Consider the following 13,723-nt stretch of genomic DNA (forward strand, 5'->3'; position numbering starts at 1 on the left):
AGCATTTTTGTGCACATTTGGCTAATACATACAATTCTGTATACATTTTTGTCTAATACAGACACTTTTTGCAAGCAATTTCCCCATTTCAATGCATTTTAAACTTTATTTTATCTAATATGCACCTTTTGAATGTATTTTTGGATTGGGGAGCTCTATTACAAAATTCAAAGAAGCGCAAATTTTGAAAGATAACTGAGTTTCGGTTTGCCTATTGGTTCAAAAGTATGAAATTAGCTTACCTTGCATAAAAACATGAACTGATCTAATTTTTCCTTGATCCCTACTGGAAATTTGGGCTGTGGCATCCTCAAAATGCACATGATATACAGTTCTCTCTATTCCCCACCACCAATATATATATAGCGAGAGAGAGTGCATGGAGATCTTAAACCAGCCTTCTCCAATTTGGTGCCTTCCAAATGTTTTGGAGTTCAACTCCAATTGTCAGGCATCCTGGGAAATATAAGGAATGGATCTGTTGGAAGAATTCTGTGTGAGTAAATATGTCTATAGTAAGGTCCAACAAAAATACTATGCAGTATATGATCGACATGATCCATTCATAGTGCTAAGCTATTAAATCTTTTTTTAAAAAAAGATTCATGAAAGCATTCTTTCTGTCTGGATATAATGCTTAGTCCAGAACATTATACTTTTGTTACTTTTTAGCCGATACACATGTCTAGTGATTTCATAACCATCTTTGCTTGTAATGCTAAATACTCTATTAGTGAAGAAGAAATGAGTAAAGATGGGGAAATCTGTCAGATTCGCTTTCTCCTCAATTTGAATTTTTAAAATCTCACATTCTTGCTCCCTTGCATATGAAGAACTTTTGAAATATTGATAAATTCTTAACAGAAACGAACTGAAACAAAATTCTCATCCATCTGCACAGTCCAAATGTAATAGGTATAGCTATTCCCAACATGGGAAGGGGCATGATGTTCCAGCCTGCCATATAGCTGTTAAAGGTAGGGAGCTTGTCAGAAAAAATAGGTAGCAACTCTAATAAAGCACTAAAATGTTTGAATACACATGGGATTCAAACACAGCATCTTAAGAGCTAAGTACTCAAAGCCCTGGGCCTGGATTGATGAGTCTGATGACTTTGGTTTCTGCCATACTCATTTTTTAAAAAAAATCTCATGTACTTTTTGTCTAGAATATGGAGCACTTTGTGAATTTCAGTATTTACTTATTTTATCAAAACTTAACTGAAATGTAATTCTCACTGATGCTTGCAACTCAGTACTACTTGGGACTAGAGAAAACCACCAGCTCCAGCTGTCCTATATTCTAAGAGGCTGTGAACACTTGTAGCCGCTTCCCTGGCCCCTTCGATTTCCAGCCATAGCTTGTAGGGAAAGAGGGTGACTCATAGGTTTATTCAAACTTCCAAGTTGCCATTTATTCTGGATGCAGTGTCTGTCATGACAGGTTCTGACGTGTCAGCTCTCTGCACTTGAAGCCTTCAGCCGTAGTCAGAAAGAATAAATGAGACTATTTCTGGGCCATGTCACTTTCACATATGTTTCTAAGTCCATTCTATCCCATTTCTGCATTAACCTACACATTATTATTAATTTGTACAGACATTTGGATTTAAATATGTGTTTCTGAATGTATTTTCTCTCAAAAGATGCCCTTTAAAACAAATTTTGATCTCTCTCTCTCTCCCTGAACCAAAAGCTACATCAGAACATTCCATAAGTGCAAACACTGGTTGGAAATGAACCTCTAGTCTGCACATTAGTTTAGGAACTTCAAGTCTGCACATTAGACTGCACGTTCAGCTCAGTTCATATAGATCTAATTCCACAAAATCCCTAGGCAGAGTCAGCATATATAAGGGAAAGAGCTTTCCATCCATCTCAGTCAGCTCCAGAACCCAATGTAAAATCATACCCCAAACCTGGTGAAAGTGGGAAGACACAGCTCACCTTTTCAGCAGGCGGAACCCTGCTGAAATTAGGACTGCTCACATCGACCTCTACCAGTTCCTGTCCTCCATGCCAGTCCCCCACCCCCATCCCGCTTTCCCCCCAAAAAAGTCTTACTTTGGAGAAGGGATAACAGGATGGGAAAGGGGTAGAACAGGCAGAATAGTGCTCCAATCAGTATAGTAGAGGCTTCATAGGACTTCTCAATGGAGTCAAATGAGAGGTGGCTCATATTTTCCCAGCCTCTTGATTCACCTCTAGAGAAAATTATGCTCCTTGCAATTTTTCCCACCTGAGGAACAGGCTCTGTGAGTCTCTTCTATGTTGATGAGAGGCAAAATCTATCTCCTTCACTATCTTCTAGGCAAGGCTTTTTTGGCTTGGAGAAATGGAGGACAAAGGGGTATATTGGGATGTTGTTGTGTTCATATCAAACACTGGAAAAGCCCCTCAAGACTTAGTACAGCTTTGCCAACCCTACTGATGTGTTGCAGCAAAACTCCCATCATCCTGGGCCACTGAAGTGATGGGAGTTGTAGCCCAACCCATTTGGAAGGCGAGAATCCTAGATTAGAACATTAGAAGGAGAAAATACCAATTCATTTGGAGGGCGAACAGGAGGGTGTCCAAGATCTTTGATACAAATGTGATAAATAAACCAGAGTCAAGAAGCATTTCTACTAGAGTGCACACACAAACATGTTTGAGGTAAAAAGTGGGTTTTCACAGGGGGACGTAAATTGGATTTCTTCACCCAAAAGGCCTAAAATGGGAATAAATTATTGATTTTTCTCCCTTTTTCCCAAAACAGATGTCTCAATATTTATACTGCATACTGCAACTATATAATACAGTATGGTGATGGTGGAGTAATCAGCTGATGGCTTCAGGACTATGGCTGATTATATCATCATCATTGGAGTAAAATAATGTGGATCACTGGAGTCCCTTCCCCTAGAATGGGTTATACTGTTGTTTTTATGTCTCTGATGGTTTTTAAATTTTGTATACTTTTAATGTTTACTGTTTTTAGCTTTTGTGAACTGCCCAGAGAGCTTCGGCGGTGGGGCGGTATATAAATGTAATAAATAAATAAATAAATAAATAAAGGTGATCTCTCTAAAAAGGTAGTCAATTGGGTTGCTTAAATGGTAGAATAACTGGCTGATTTGGGTCACTGAAAGGATTGCTTGGATGGTCCAAGTCCCGTGGTCCATGAAGGACCCAAGAGAAATGAAGGAATGGGGTAGACAACTAGGGTGCATATAGTGCACCAGTTAGAAACATCTGTAAAAAAAAGCAAGCCAGAACATACCACAAGAGAAACAGTAAGAAATAAATCCTTCCTCTCCGCCATCCCGTCATCGGCACAGTGCCTTTCAGCAGAAGTGTTCTGAGGAGTAGTTGGCCTCATGAATCCAGGTTGTCTGTGCCTCACAGCATCCTCTGCCCACCATGAAATATTTGCTCATCATTCATATTAAGGGTTGCAATTGAGTCAGAGTTCAAGGTGTGGGCGGATTGGCCTTGTCCTATCCTATTTATTTGGATCAACTTTAGTATCTTCCTCTACCCATGTGAAGCAAATGTAAAAAATGATGTTCAGAACTGGCTGATGGAAACAATGCATCCTTTTGAGAAGAGAGGGTGTTGGGTGGCTTATGTCTGTGCTCATATAACCCCTCCTTAAAATCATCTTGACAGGAAACTCCTAAGCCATTGAGAGCAGGGGTGGGCAGAAAGTAGATCTTGAGATGTTTTGGACTCGGCTATGCTGGCAGGAGCTTATGTGAGCTGAAGTCCAAAACATCTTGAGATTTACCTTCTGCACACCCCTGATCCAGTATAGCCACAGACACGGCACTTGCACATGGAGGTAGCTACCCTTTCTCTATATTTAATAAAGCTCTGTTTTCCTCTTCCCCTGACCTATGTATGAGCATCTTCCACATCTTCATCAAACCCTTCCTCTTGGTTCAATGCAAAATATTTGTGCTCCAGAGCATGGCTAATATACCAGTGAGAGGGAGGGCTAGATGGGGTTATGGGAGGTGCACAGACAGCCTAACAACTCCTCATGCTGCCTGCCCAGGCATGTGTAGGTGGGAGCTAGATGGGATTTATTAAGACTGTGGGGATCTCTATGGGGTCTCTTTATCTGTAGTGCACTGTGGGTCATGCCCTATATATGATGGATATTGTACTGAGCCTACATGTGGGGATTTGGTGTCATACTTATGCTTAAGGGAGAGAGAGCAACATTGTGCCATATTATCTCTGAAATTGTGTTGAGACCTTTGCTACAGTTGATTGACAGGTGTAATGATGGAACTGTGGGGGCCTGGCAGGCATTCACAGGAAAATCCAATCTCCTCCTCAGGGTGCCAAGCACAGCTGACTCTTCCTCCTCTTTCCCTCTGACTTATCATTTGCAGGTGCCGTGCTCTCTAAAGGTTCAACTCATGGTTGGTAACTGATGGTGCAGGTAAGCAGATGGAGAAAGGAAAACTGAGCGGGGCCTGAAGTAATGAAGATGTTTGTCCTTATAACCTGAGGAACTAGGGCTCCACCATGGATGCAGACAACCTAGCACTGAGACTTGCTAAAGTCAGAGCTTTCATGTGTTTTGGGATGATTTTTGGAACTGGAGCTTCAGCAGGACACATAGTGCTGCTGCTGGAGAAGAGGAGGGTCCCAGGACCAAGGATTAAATATCCATCTACGCAAAGAGAAACCATCACCAGCAAACCTAGAACTAAACTCTGCTCCCCACCTAACCTAAGCCCATTACTTCTTTAACAAACAGAAGAAGAGTACTTACAAAGAACACAGACATTTGTATGCCTTTTGGACTGATTATTTATGGTGTAGTGTGATTAATTAAAAAATAAAATAGATAGTATATTTATAGTAACATCCTTATTTTATGTGGCCTTGTACATCTCCCAAATAATCTGGTTTCCTTAAACTGGGAGCTACTTGAGGACTGAAGAACTGCCAGTTGTTTTGAGCTGAAGGGATCATATAAATAAATACACAAACAAACAAATAACTAAAGCACAGTATCAATCCAAATATTCCCTTAGAGTGACATTTCAGGAAGAGAAGGGGGCATTTTTATTGATTTCCTGTCCCCTCTGAAGTTTCTTACACCTCCAGTAAATCTGTTCTGCAGGGTTTGAAGACTCTCATAGAATCATAGAATAGTAGAGTTGGAAGGGGCCTATAAGGCCACAGAGTCCAACCCCGTGCTCAATGCAGGAATCTACCTTAAAGCATCCCTGACAGATGGTTGTCCAGCTGCCTCTTCAATGCCGCTAGTGTGGGAGAGCCCACTACCTCCCTAGGTAACTGGTTCCATTGTCTTATGGCTCTAACAGTCAGGAAGTTTTCCCCTCTCCAAAACAATGTGGGAGATGGCATGGGGGGCTGCAGAGGAAAGGGGGAATCAGTGAAAACCATTTCTACCCCTTCCTCCACTGAATCTCAGTCCCTTCCAGTTCTGGAAGAACTCTTCCATCCACAGAAGGCTGAGTCTGGATCCCACCCATAGAGTTTTAATGTACATTGTTGTTTATAGGACTATTAGGATGGCTGTCTTGCATCCCAATCCTAATGCTTTGTGCTTGCAAGTAATATGCCCCAAGTTCAACAGGAGAGAAGAACACCAAAAGTCTGCATGGTAGACGCACAGGAGAAACAAGGAGGAATGCTTTACCTGTGTCTTGTCCTGCACTGAGCAGGGGGCTGGACTAGTTGACCTTCAAGGTCCCTTCCTACTCCGTCATTCTATTGGTTGCTAGTTGGATACTTGTAATGTGTAATGGTAGCTCCAGTTGCATAGACTTGCATGTGTCTATTCCAGTGAACAAAGAAATCTGGGACTTGGATCCATCATGCTGCCACTCACGGCCATCCAGCTCCAAGTTAGTAGAGAAACTGGATCTAGCAATGGCACAGGATCCCATACGATATGCATATTGCCTATGTAAGGCATCTGTTAAGGCCGTGATCCTGAATGGCTGTAATTTCTCCATGTTTTGGAGCTTGAGTGAGCATGGAAAGCCCTTAAAACAACATGTTAATCCCAATATGGTTTACTGATATAGTAATTGTATATATGGCAAGAAAGCTCTCATTAAACTATGTAAGTGCAACTGCAAATCATGAGAACAAAATAGATCTCCACATGTATCTTTCAGACAGCAGTAGGTTCTGTCAATGTGGTTGAGTGTCCTTTCACAGTGATTTAAAAAACAATAGATAACAGGTTCACAAAAAAATCATAGGCATTATCCTGTACATACTCTGTAAAATATCCACCAATATCGCCAAGGTATCCCACTGTTTTTGTTTTTTGTCGGAACAGAATCAGAAACTGGTGCTTTGTTAAAAGTCAGGCAGATTGATACTTTCTATGCTGAGTTGCATGCAGATACTACAATAATAACAAGATCCTTCTGATAGGCATTTCTTAAATAGAAATACAAGCGAGGAAGCCAAATCCTCCCAAGGCCCCTTGTCCAGTTTAGTATACAAAAGAACTCTGAATGAATAGGCTATTCCTGTGGTTGAATTTTAAACAAATGCAGTACTACTCTATACATTAAACAGCAAACAAAAGTGAGGTGAATTGAAGGTCTACTTTCATCGATGGAAACAACATTACTTCAGTTGCTCTATTACCCCATTTACTTTCCCAATCCCCATCCTGATCCTTGTGTATACAGTTTGCTAATACATACAAGAGCAAGCTAGAAAACTTTCTGCTTTATAAAATGTTTTCCCCAGTCCCCAAAACCCACCAATTACAACAAACTGCAAGGAGTGCTGTTTTGTTCTGAACATAAATACAATTGATGAGTTGTGAAGTCAATAGAATATAGAACAGTGTGAAGCAAAAAGAAAGTCACTATTTCTCATATATGCAACAATACTGAACACAAAAGGGAGAAAATGGAAACACGTATTTCAATTTCATGCTCCATAAGAACCAGTGGGCAAAAATAAAAGAAGAATCAATGTTCATAGAATAAAAAAGTGATTAAATTTGATGGGAAAACATTTCCCCAACTTTTGCATGAATATTAGCAGAGGAATGTACAAAAATAATTAAAATTAGCTGGGCGATATCCAACACTGCACAAATGGACTTCCACTCACATATCAGAAATTTCTCCTCTTCTTCTCGCCTCTGCAGTGCACCCCCATCCTCAAAACCCTTCCAGAGCATCCTGCAAGTGCTCCCCACCCCACAAAGTACGTTTCTGTGGGCGCAGTATCTTGCAAGGCGGATGAAGAACCTATTCCTCTGATGTTTGCTATTCTGTCCCGAGAAGGTGTTTGGTGGGTATCGCATTCTGGGTGGGGGGAGTGTTTTGCATTCACAAAATTATTTTAACTGCCCATTTTTTGTTCTTCAAAGAAATTAACAGAAAAAAACTTGTCTTTGATCCTGCCTCTCCAAAAGTGTAATCCTAAATATGTTTACTTGGAAGTTTGCCTCACTTTGTTCAATGGGGTTTACTGCCATGTAAGTGTCCATAGGATTGCAGCCCAAATCTTCTAGTTAGTGTCAAGGATAAATATCAGTAAATAGTCAGAGAATTCCTTTTGTTCTCAAGAGGCTATTTCACACCTAAACTGCAAAAAAGCTGATACGAATAGAATCATTATAAATGAAAGGTTCTGTCAATGATGGACTAACATTGATTCACTGTGGCCCAGCCCAGCATCCAAACACCAGCCTAGATTCATTGCTAATTCACCCCAAAGGTCTGTTTAAGAGATCATAGCACTAAAACATTGCCAGGAGGACAGCCACTTGCATTCTTGAAAAATGAAGACCTACATACAGCAAAATAAAGGCAGCTGCAGATATCTCATTTCCCTTCAATGATACAGCAGAGGTCGGCAACTCGTGGCCCTACAGATGTTTTGGCCTATGGCTCCAATGACCCCATCACTAGCTATGCTGGCTAAAGCTGATGGAGTTATAGGCCAAAGCCAGTCAAATTATTAAGATACATATCACATAGTTAGTTATTAGTGAAGTATCCATCATAGGCAGAGGGATTGATGCAATGAGTTTGACGCAAATATTGATTAAACAACTGAATGTATTTATCAATGCTTTGACAGAAAATTGGTTTCAATCAAAGGACATTCTCTAAATGTGAGCCATTGTTATATCTTCTCCACTTTCTGGTAAGGAGCCACAATTAATCAGGTCATATAAATAAAATAAAAAACATTATTATTATTATTATTATTATTATTATTATTATTATTGCACCAACAATGTACTTGGTGCTGTACAAAATATACAAATAAAACAGTTCTTCCTTGAACTTCTGCCTCTTGCAAATTGCATATTATGACATGGGGGAAACTCATCCAGGGAGGCAAACTGATCCTCTTTTGCACATTTCCAGCACAGTCTGCTGTCCTTTCCTGTGACATCTAAGGATAAAACCATAACTCAGAATGCATTCATCACAAAATCTGAAACCCCTGCCCTAATTCAAAATGAAGATGCATCAGCCTATTAGATGTCTGGAAATCATCTTACGTTGCTTCATCACTGTTTGCTTTGTAATTTACAACCCCAGAAATAAGGCCCACCAAAGGAATATTGTAGTGGACACAGCAACCTCCTAATAAATTCCTAATGGCTATAACAGCAATGAATTGATGTCCTCTCAAAGAGATTTGATTGGGTTTCCCACCAAAAAGGCCAAGACCTATATTAGTAGTCTGGAACCAACAGTATTTAAAAAGGGCTGGAGCAACTCATTAGTTGTCACTGAAAGCTCTCCAAAGGGTTGCATGAAGGGACGTATGGCTATCTCAAGGTTCTTAACGCTATCCTCCATCTTCCTCATACTCAACACATTGGATTGTGAAAAGTGCCATGACAATGATGAACGTGTGATCATGGGACTTCAATCCAGCAGAATGCGCAACAATTTATCGGTTGTTGTTATTTGTTAAAAGTTGCAACTGCAAATAACTCTCACAGCCCTGACATGCAGTCTGAGGGATTTCAGGCAGGTATTCCACTTGTGTGCTGCTATCCCACAGCTGTGACACAAAGAGGCAATGACATAAAGACAGTTCTGACCAGCAAGAGACCACTTTGCTTCTCCAGCAGTGGAAGCTCCCTGGCCCATTACAATACTCCTGACTTCCTCTATAATTTGGCAAACTCAATGAAAGTAAAAACACACGACAAAGCAAAAAAAGAGAGGCATTCATCAGTGGAACAAAACAATTATAGCATGTCATGAAAAGCAAGCATATTCCACATTATTAAAAAAAAACCATTAAAAAAACCACATTGGCTGTGGTCGGATTGCTGAATTTACTCAAGTGAACACCTGAACAGTCTTAGGTTAAAAGCATTACAAGAGAGCCCATTGTTGCAGAGGATTTAAGGAGTCAACGTCAGGCGGCCTTGCCTTTTGTTGTCCTAGGAACCAAAAAGAACTATATTTAAATAATGCCATACGTGCTATTTCAAGGCTTGCGGGAAGCAACACACAACTTTTGCAATTCCAGAGCTGAGAAGGCTGTGATTTATTTGTCCCATTGTTGTAATTTGAAAGAAAAAATAAATAACATACCAACGGAAACCTTTGACAATGGAATCCCACATTTTGAGAGGTTGTTCCAAACAATGTGTGTAGGTTTTAGAGCAAGGGTGCAGAACGTTTTTCAGACAGAAGGCCAAATTCTGTTTTGAAAAAGCTGCCAGAGAACACATCCCAGTGGAGGGCGGGGCTAAAAGGAAAAAGGGTGGGGCTGAAATACCAAAACATCCAAGTGTGTTGTAGCTAAAAGCTCTTACTGACAATAACTAAGCCTTAAGAGAGGCGTTTCGACCTTTTAGAATGGAGAAACAAAACTTCACAAAAGCCACATGATTGGTGGTGTGGGGAAAAGGGGAGTAGGGCTTGGAGAAGGGGGCCTGGCTGCTCAGGGAACTTCAGAGGGCTGGGCTGGAACCCCAGGTTGGCTGGATTTGGCTTCCAGGCCTGAACCTTGTTTTAGCGAGTTTTGCCCCATGCAAAAATGCAGGCTTTAGATTAGGCCACCACTTTAAACCACAACCTATATCTGAAATCTTTATAAAAGAAATGGCCTTTTGCCACTCTTTTCTCACAGTAACGATGGGTATGGACTTTTGCAAGCCGGTATGGATATGAACGACCCCCAGAGTAGGACTGTCACAGCAAAGACCACAACATGAATGTTCAAGTTACAGCCTTACCTTAATCCTATGTGTAGATTGCTGAAATAGAGTCCAGACACTTCAAATATAATACACATGACCTATTCACATAAAGGCTATTATGTGAGAAATGGCATCCCTTTCAGTCCGGCCTCAGTATGCTACAGAGAGTGCCTCAGATCCATTGAGAGGCTCTCTATTCACGGCTGTAGCCATGCTGGTTCCAATCTGTGTGCTGGCAGCCTTTGACACGTTTGATTGTCGAAGAGGCCAACATTCCCAACAAAGCAGGAACCATTCAGCAATATGGGTATGATTCCAGGACCTCATGGAAAGGATATTTCTCCAAATAAATGCATGATCGATTCTGTCAAGATTGCCAAAAAGCCCTCATCAAGACAGACAACTCTTGCTAATGGGAAAGCATGTTCCACACACTCACACACAAGAACTGGAGTACGTTGGCAAAGCTCATATATGCAGAAATCACTATGGTTACAGTCTGCACTCACAAAGCTTAAAATGAAATGCTTCAGTTTGAAAAGCATTGCAATTCAGCCAGTAGCTCGAAATATTCAAACACAGGCACCCAAATTTTAAATGTGAGGCAAGCCCTTTGATTTAAGTCACTTATTTTGAAATTAAGCCCTTTGCACACGCACACACATAAAAAAGGAGAAGAGACCCAGCTACCTGTATATTCAAAGCCAAAAGACTAACATTAGAAAATGTGCCTTTTAAACACCTCATTAGACGCAAATTTCAGCACTCAAGGGATGAACAGCTCCCAGTTACTGTCAAAGGTACAATCTGAAATCTAGGAAACATTTCATACATAATGCTGAACAGAAAACATTCATTCCGGAGTGTGAATGCCAAACACCTGCAATGGTACTGAAATGCTTTCATGCAGATCCTCTTATTAAGTCAATGGGGGCAAAAGCTTACAGTTGTATAATGTGACCATCACATGTAAACATAAAGATGCAAACTTGGAAACAACAAAATCCCTCCTTAATGTTGGATGTATTTATTTCAGTTTCCCCCCCTCCTTTAATCATTAGATATATCAGTTTTGCTACCTAGCAGGAGTGCCCTGTGTCAATTCTGTTTGGTAGCTTTAAACAGCCACTTTAAATAACCACTTGATTGAATCTTTTATTGCTGCTAAGTGACTTACTTGTGTGCTCTGCTCTTTCTAATGAGGGTCCTCCCTCCCATTACCAATATTTTCTCTGTCACCATGCTAATTTATTTCAGCCCACCAGCATTCTCTCTTAATCCTAAAGAACAGCTGCCTCAAGCAACCACCGCCACATCCCTTTCCTATGACTCAGGAGCAGATCCTCTCCTTCATACCCGAAATTTTATTTTTAACATCTTCTATAAAAAGGATGGGTTCAATATGGAATCAAATCATTGTGTACTAAAATTAAGTATAAAAAAAAACAGCTTTGTGGATGGTTCCTCCTTCGCTCTAATTGTTATTCCAACTCTGCCACTGCATTTTTCGCACACAGTTGTTAAAGTATGTTCCATAAAAGGAGCCACATTTCATTGGCTCCATTTTACAGACTGGGAAAGTGAATCAGGACCCATTAAGGTGAGATTTTATGGTCTGTGCCCTTCAAAAGGATGTGTGCTATGGTCCAGGTATACCATTGCAATGGGAGCTGTAACTGAAGAGAGAATGTAAAGAGGTAATTTCATAGAACCTAAGTCTGGGGTCTCCAGCATAGTACCAATGTGCCCACAGACATCTCTCTTGGTACCCACCAGGTTCCCTGTACTACCTGATTTTTATTTTATTTCTTAAGATTTTTTAATTTTAATTTTTTGAAGAAAAAAAACCCGAGAAGCGAACTTGTGGCAAAGCAAGGTGTTACCCTCCAGCACCATCTTTATATGGGGTCAAAAGAGTGGTTTTGTGTTTTGGAGCTCAGATTCCACTTCTGCCTTGCATTTCGTTTCCTGAGCAACTTACTTTTCATTTAGTCCCACCACATTTGGCTTCTGGGAAATGAATGTGTTGTAACTCGCCACATCTCCCATGGCAGCCATTTTATAAATGGGCAAGGCACCCTGTGGCAGCCATTTTGTGAGAGCATCCATGACATTGTCTCAAAATCTGTCCCTTGCCCTAAAAAGGTTAGAGAGCCCTGACATAAGTTGATGGTAAGCATCGAATGGAATGGAGGAGGGGAAATATCCAAACCTTGTCTATCAGACTATCTTATAGCTACTATCAGTAGCCCCATATTCTGCACAAAGACACTTGGAGTACATGCAGGGGAGGGGGGAGGGCATGATGCCAGAAAGCTTGCAGACAGGCAGCACTTGTGACGAAGTGCCATTTGTGAGCACCTGCAGTGTCACTCCTTCTCTTGTGTGTGCTCTCAGTGTGCTCTCAGGCACTCACTGTCACTCTCTTTCCTCAAATAAAACATCTTCCTTTAAGTTGCCAGATTTTAAATAGGGTCAGTAGCACATAATTCATTCTTCTGCTGCCAATATTTCCCTAAGCTTTCTCCAAGTCCAGATTTAATATTAACGTTGAAGTCGCAAGTCAATATCTGGCTCACTGATGCCTTTGCGTAAGAAAGTGCTGAGACCAAGGGAAAACGAGCTCTAAAGTCCCATCTGAAAGATATTAATATGGTCAAGTGATGAATTGGGCCAGGGAGGAAGGGGAGGGAATCCTAGCAACAATTGGAAAGCAGGTGGGAAATAAAGCACCTATACTGCTGAACTTTCATGCTCGAGGGTGGGTGGGAATAAGGGCCATGGGTGGGTGAAGGAGGGTACTGAGGAGACTTTCTGGCACACTGAGAGCATTACTGATAACTAAATTCAGAAGAGTACAAGGCAGTTGAGTAGCAAATGCCAGGGTCAGATTGCTAAATCAGTGGGTGCTGAACTAGCAAAACCTGTTTAATTATGTTAACAAAACTTCTATCATGCCAGGGGAACTGTCCAAAACATTAAAGATGACTATGCATACCTGTCAGGCAACCTGCTTTATGCACAAGTAAATCTGGCCAAATATTCTTTGTCCCGCCCTTTCATGGGACTATTCATCCCTTGCAAAAAGGGGGATATTCAATGACTACAAATTGTCAAAGGGGTTACCTTTACGAGGTGGCCAAGGGTTTATCTATTTTTTTCTCCATCCCCACCCCCAAAAGACCATGCCACCATTTCAACCTTGCCACTTTTAAGATGGGCCTGGCCCTAAAAGGGCCTATGCTTTGACTTTGTTGCTACCCTACTTAGTCCCCTCTGCCCCCAAGCAAAACAAAACAAAACAAAAGCATGGAAGAAGGGAGAAAGGAGCAGTGGAGGGGTTTTGTGTTTTGTGTGTGTGTGTGTGTGTGTGTGTGTGTGTGTGTTTGTTCTTTGGCTTGAGGAAGGAAGGGAGGGACTTACAGGTAAGAAGGATTAAAATGTCCATAGAGATTTGATTTGATTTATTACATTTATATACCGACCCATAGCCGATTGCTCAAAAACCCCAATGGATATTTGGGGTGACTTGGAGCAGGCT

The sequence above is a fragment of the Elgaria multicarinata genome, chromosome 4 (assembly GCF_023053635.1).
Source record: "Elgaria multicarinata webbii isolate HBS135686 ecotype San Diego chromosome 4, rElgMul1.1.pri, whole genome shotgun sequence".
NCBI lineage: Eukaryota > Metazoa > Chordata > Lepidosauria > Squamata > Anguidae > Elgaria > Elgaria multicarinata.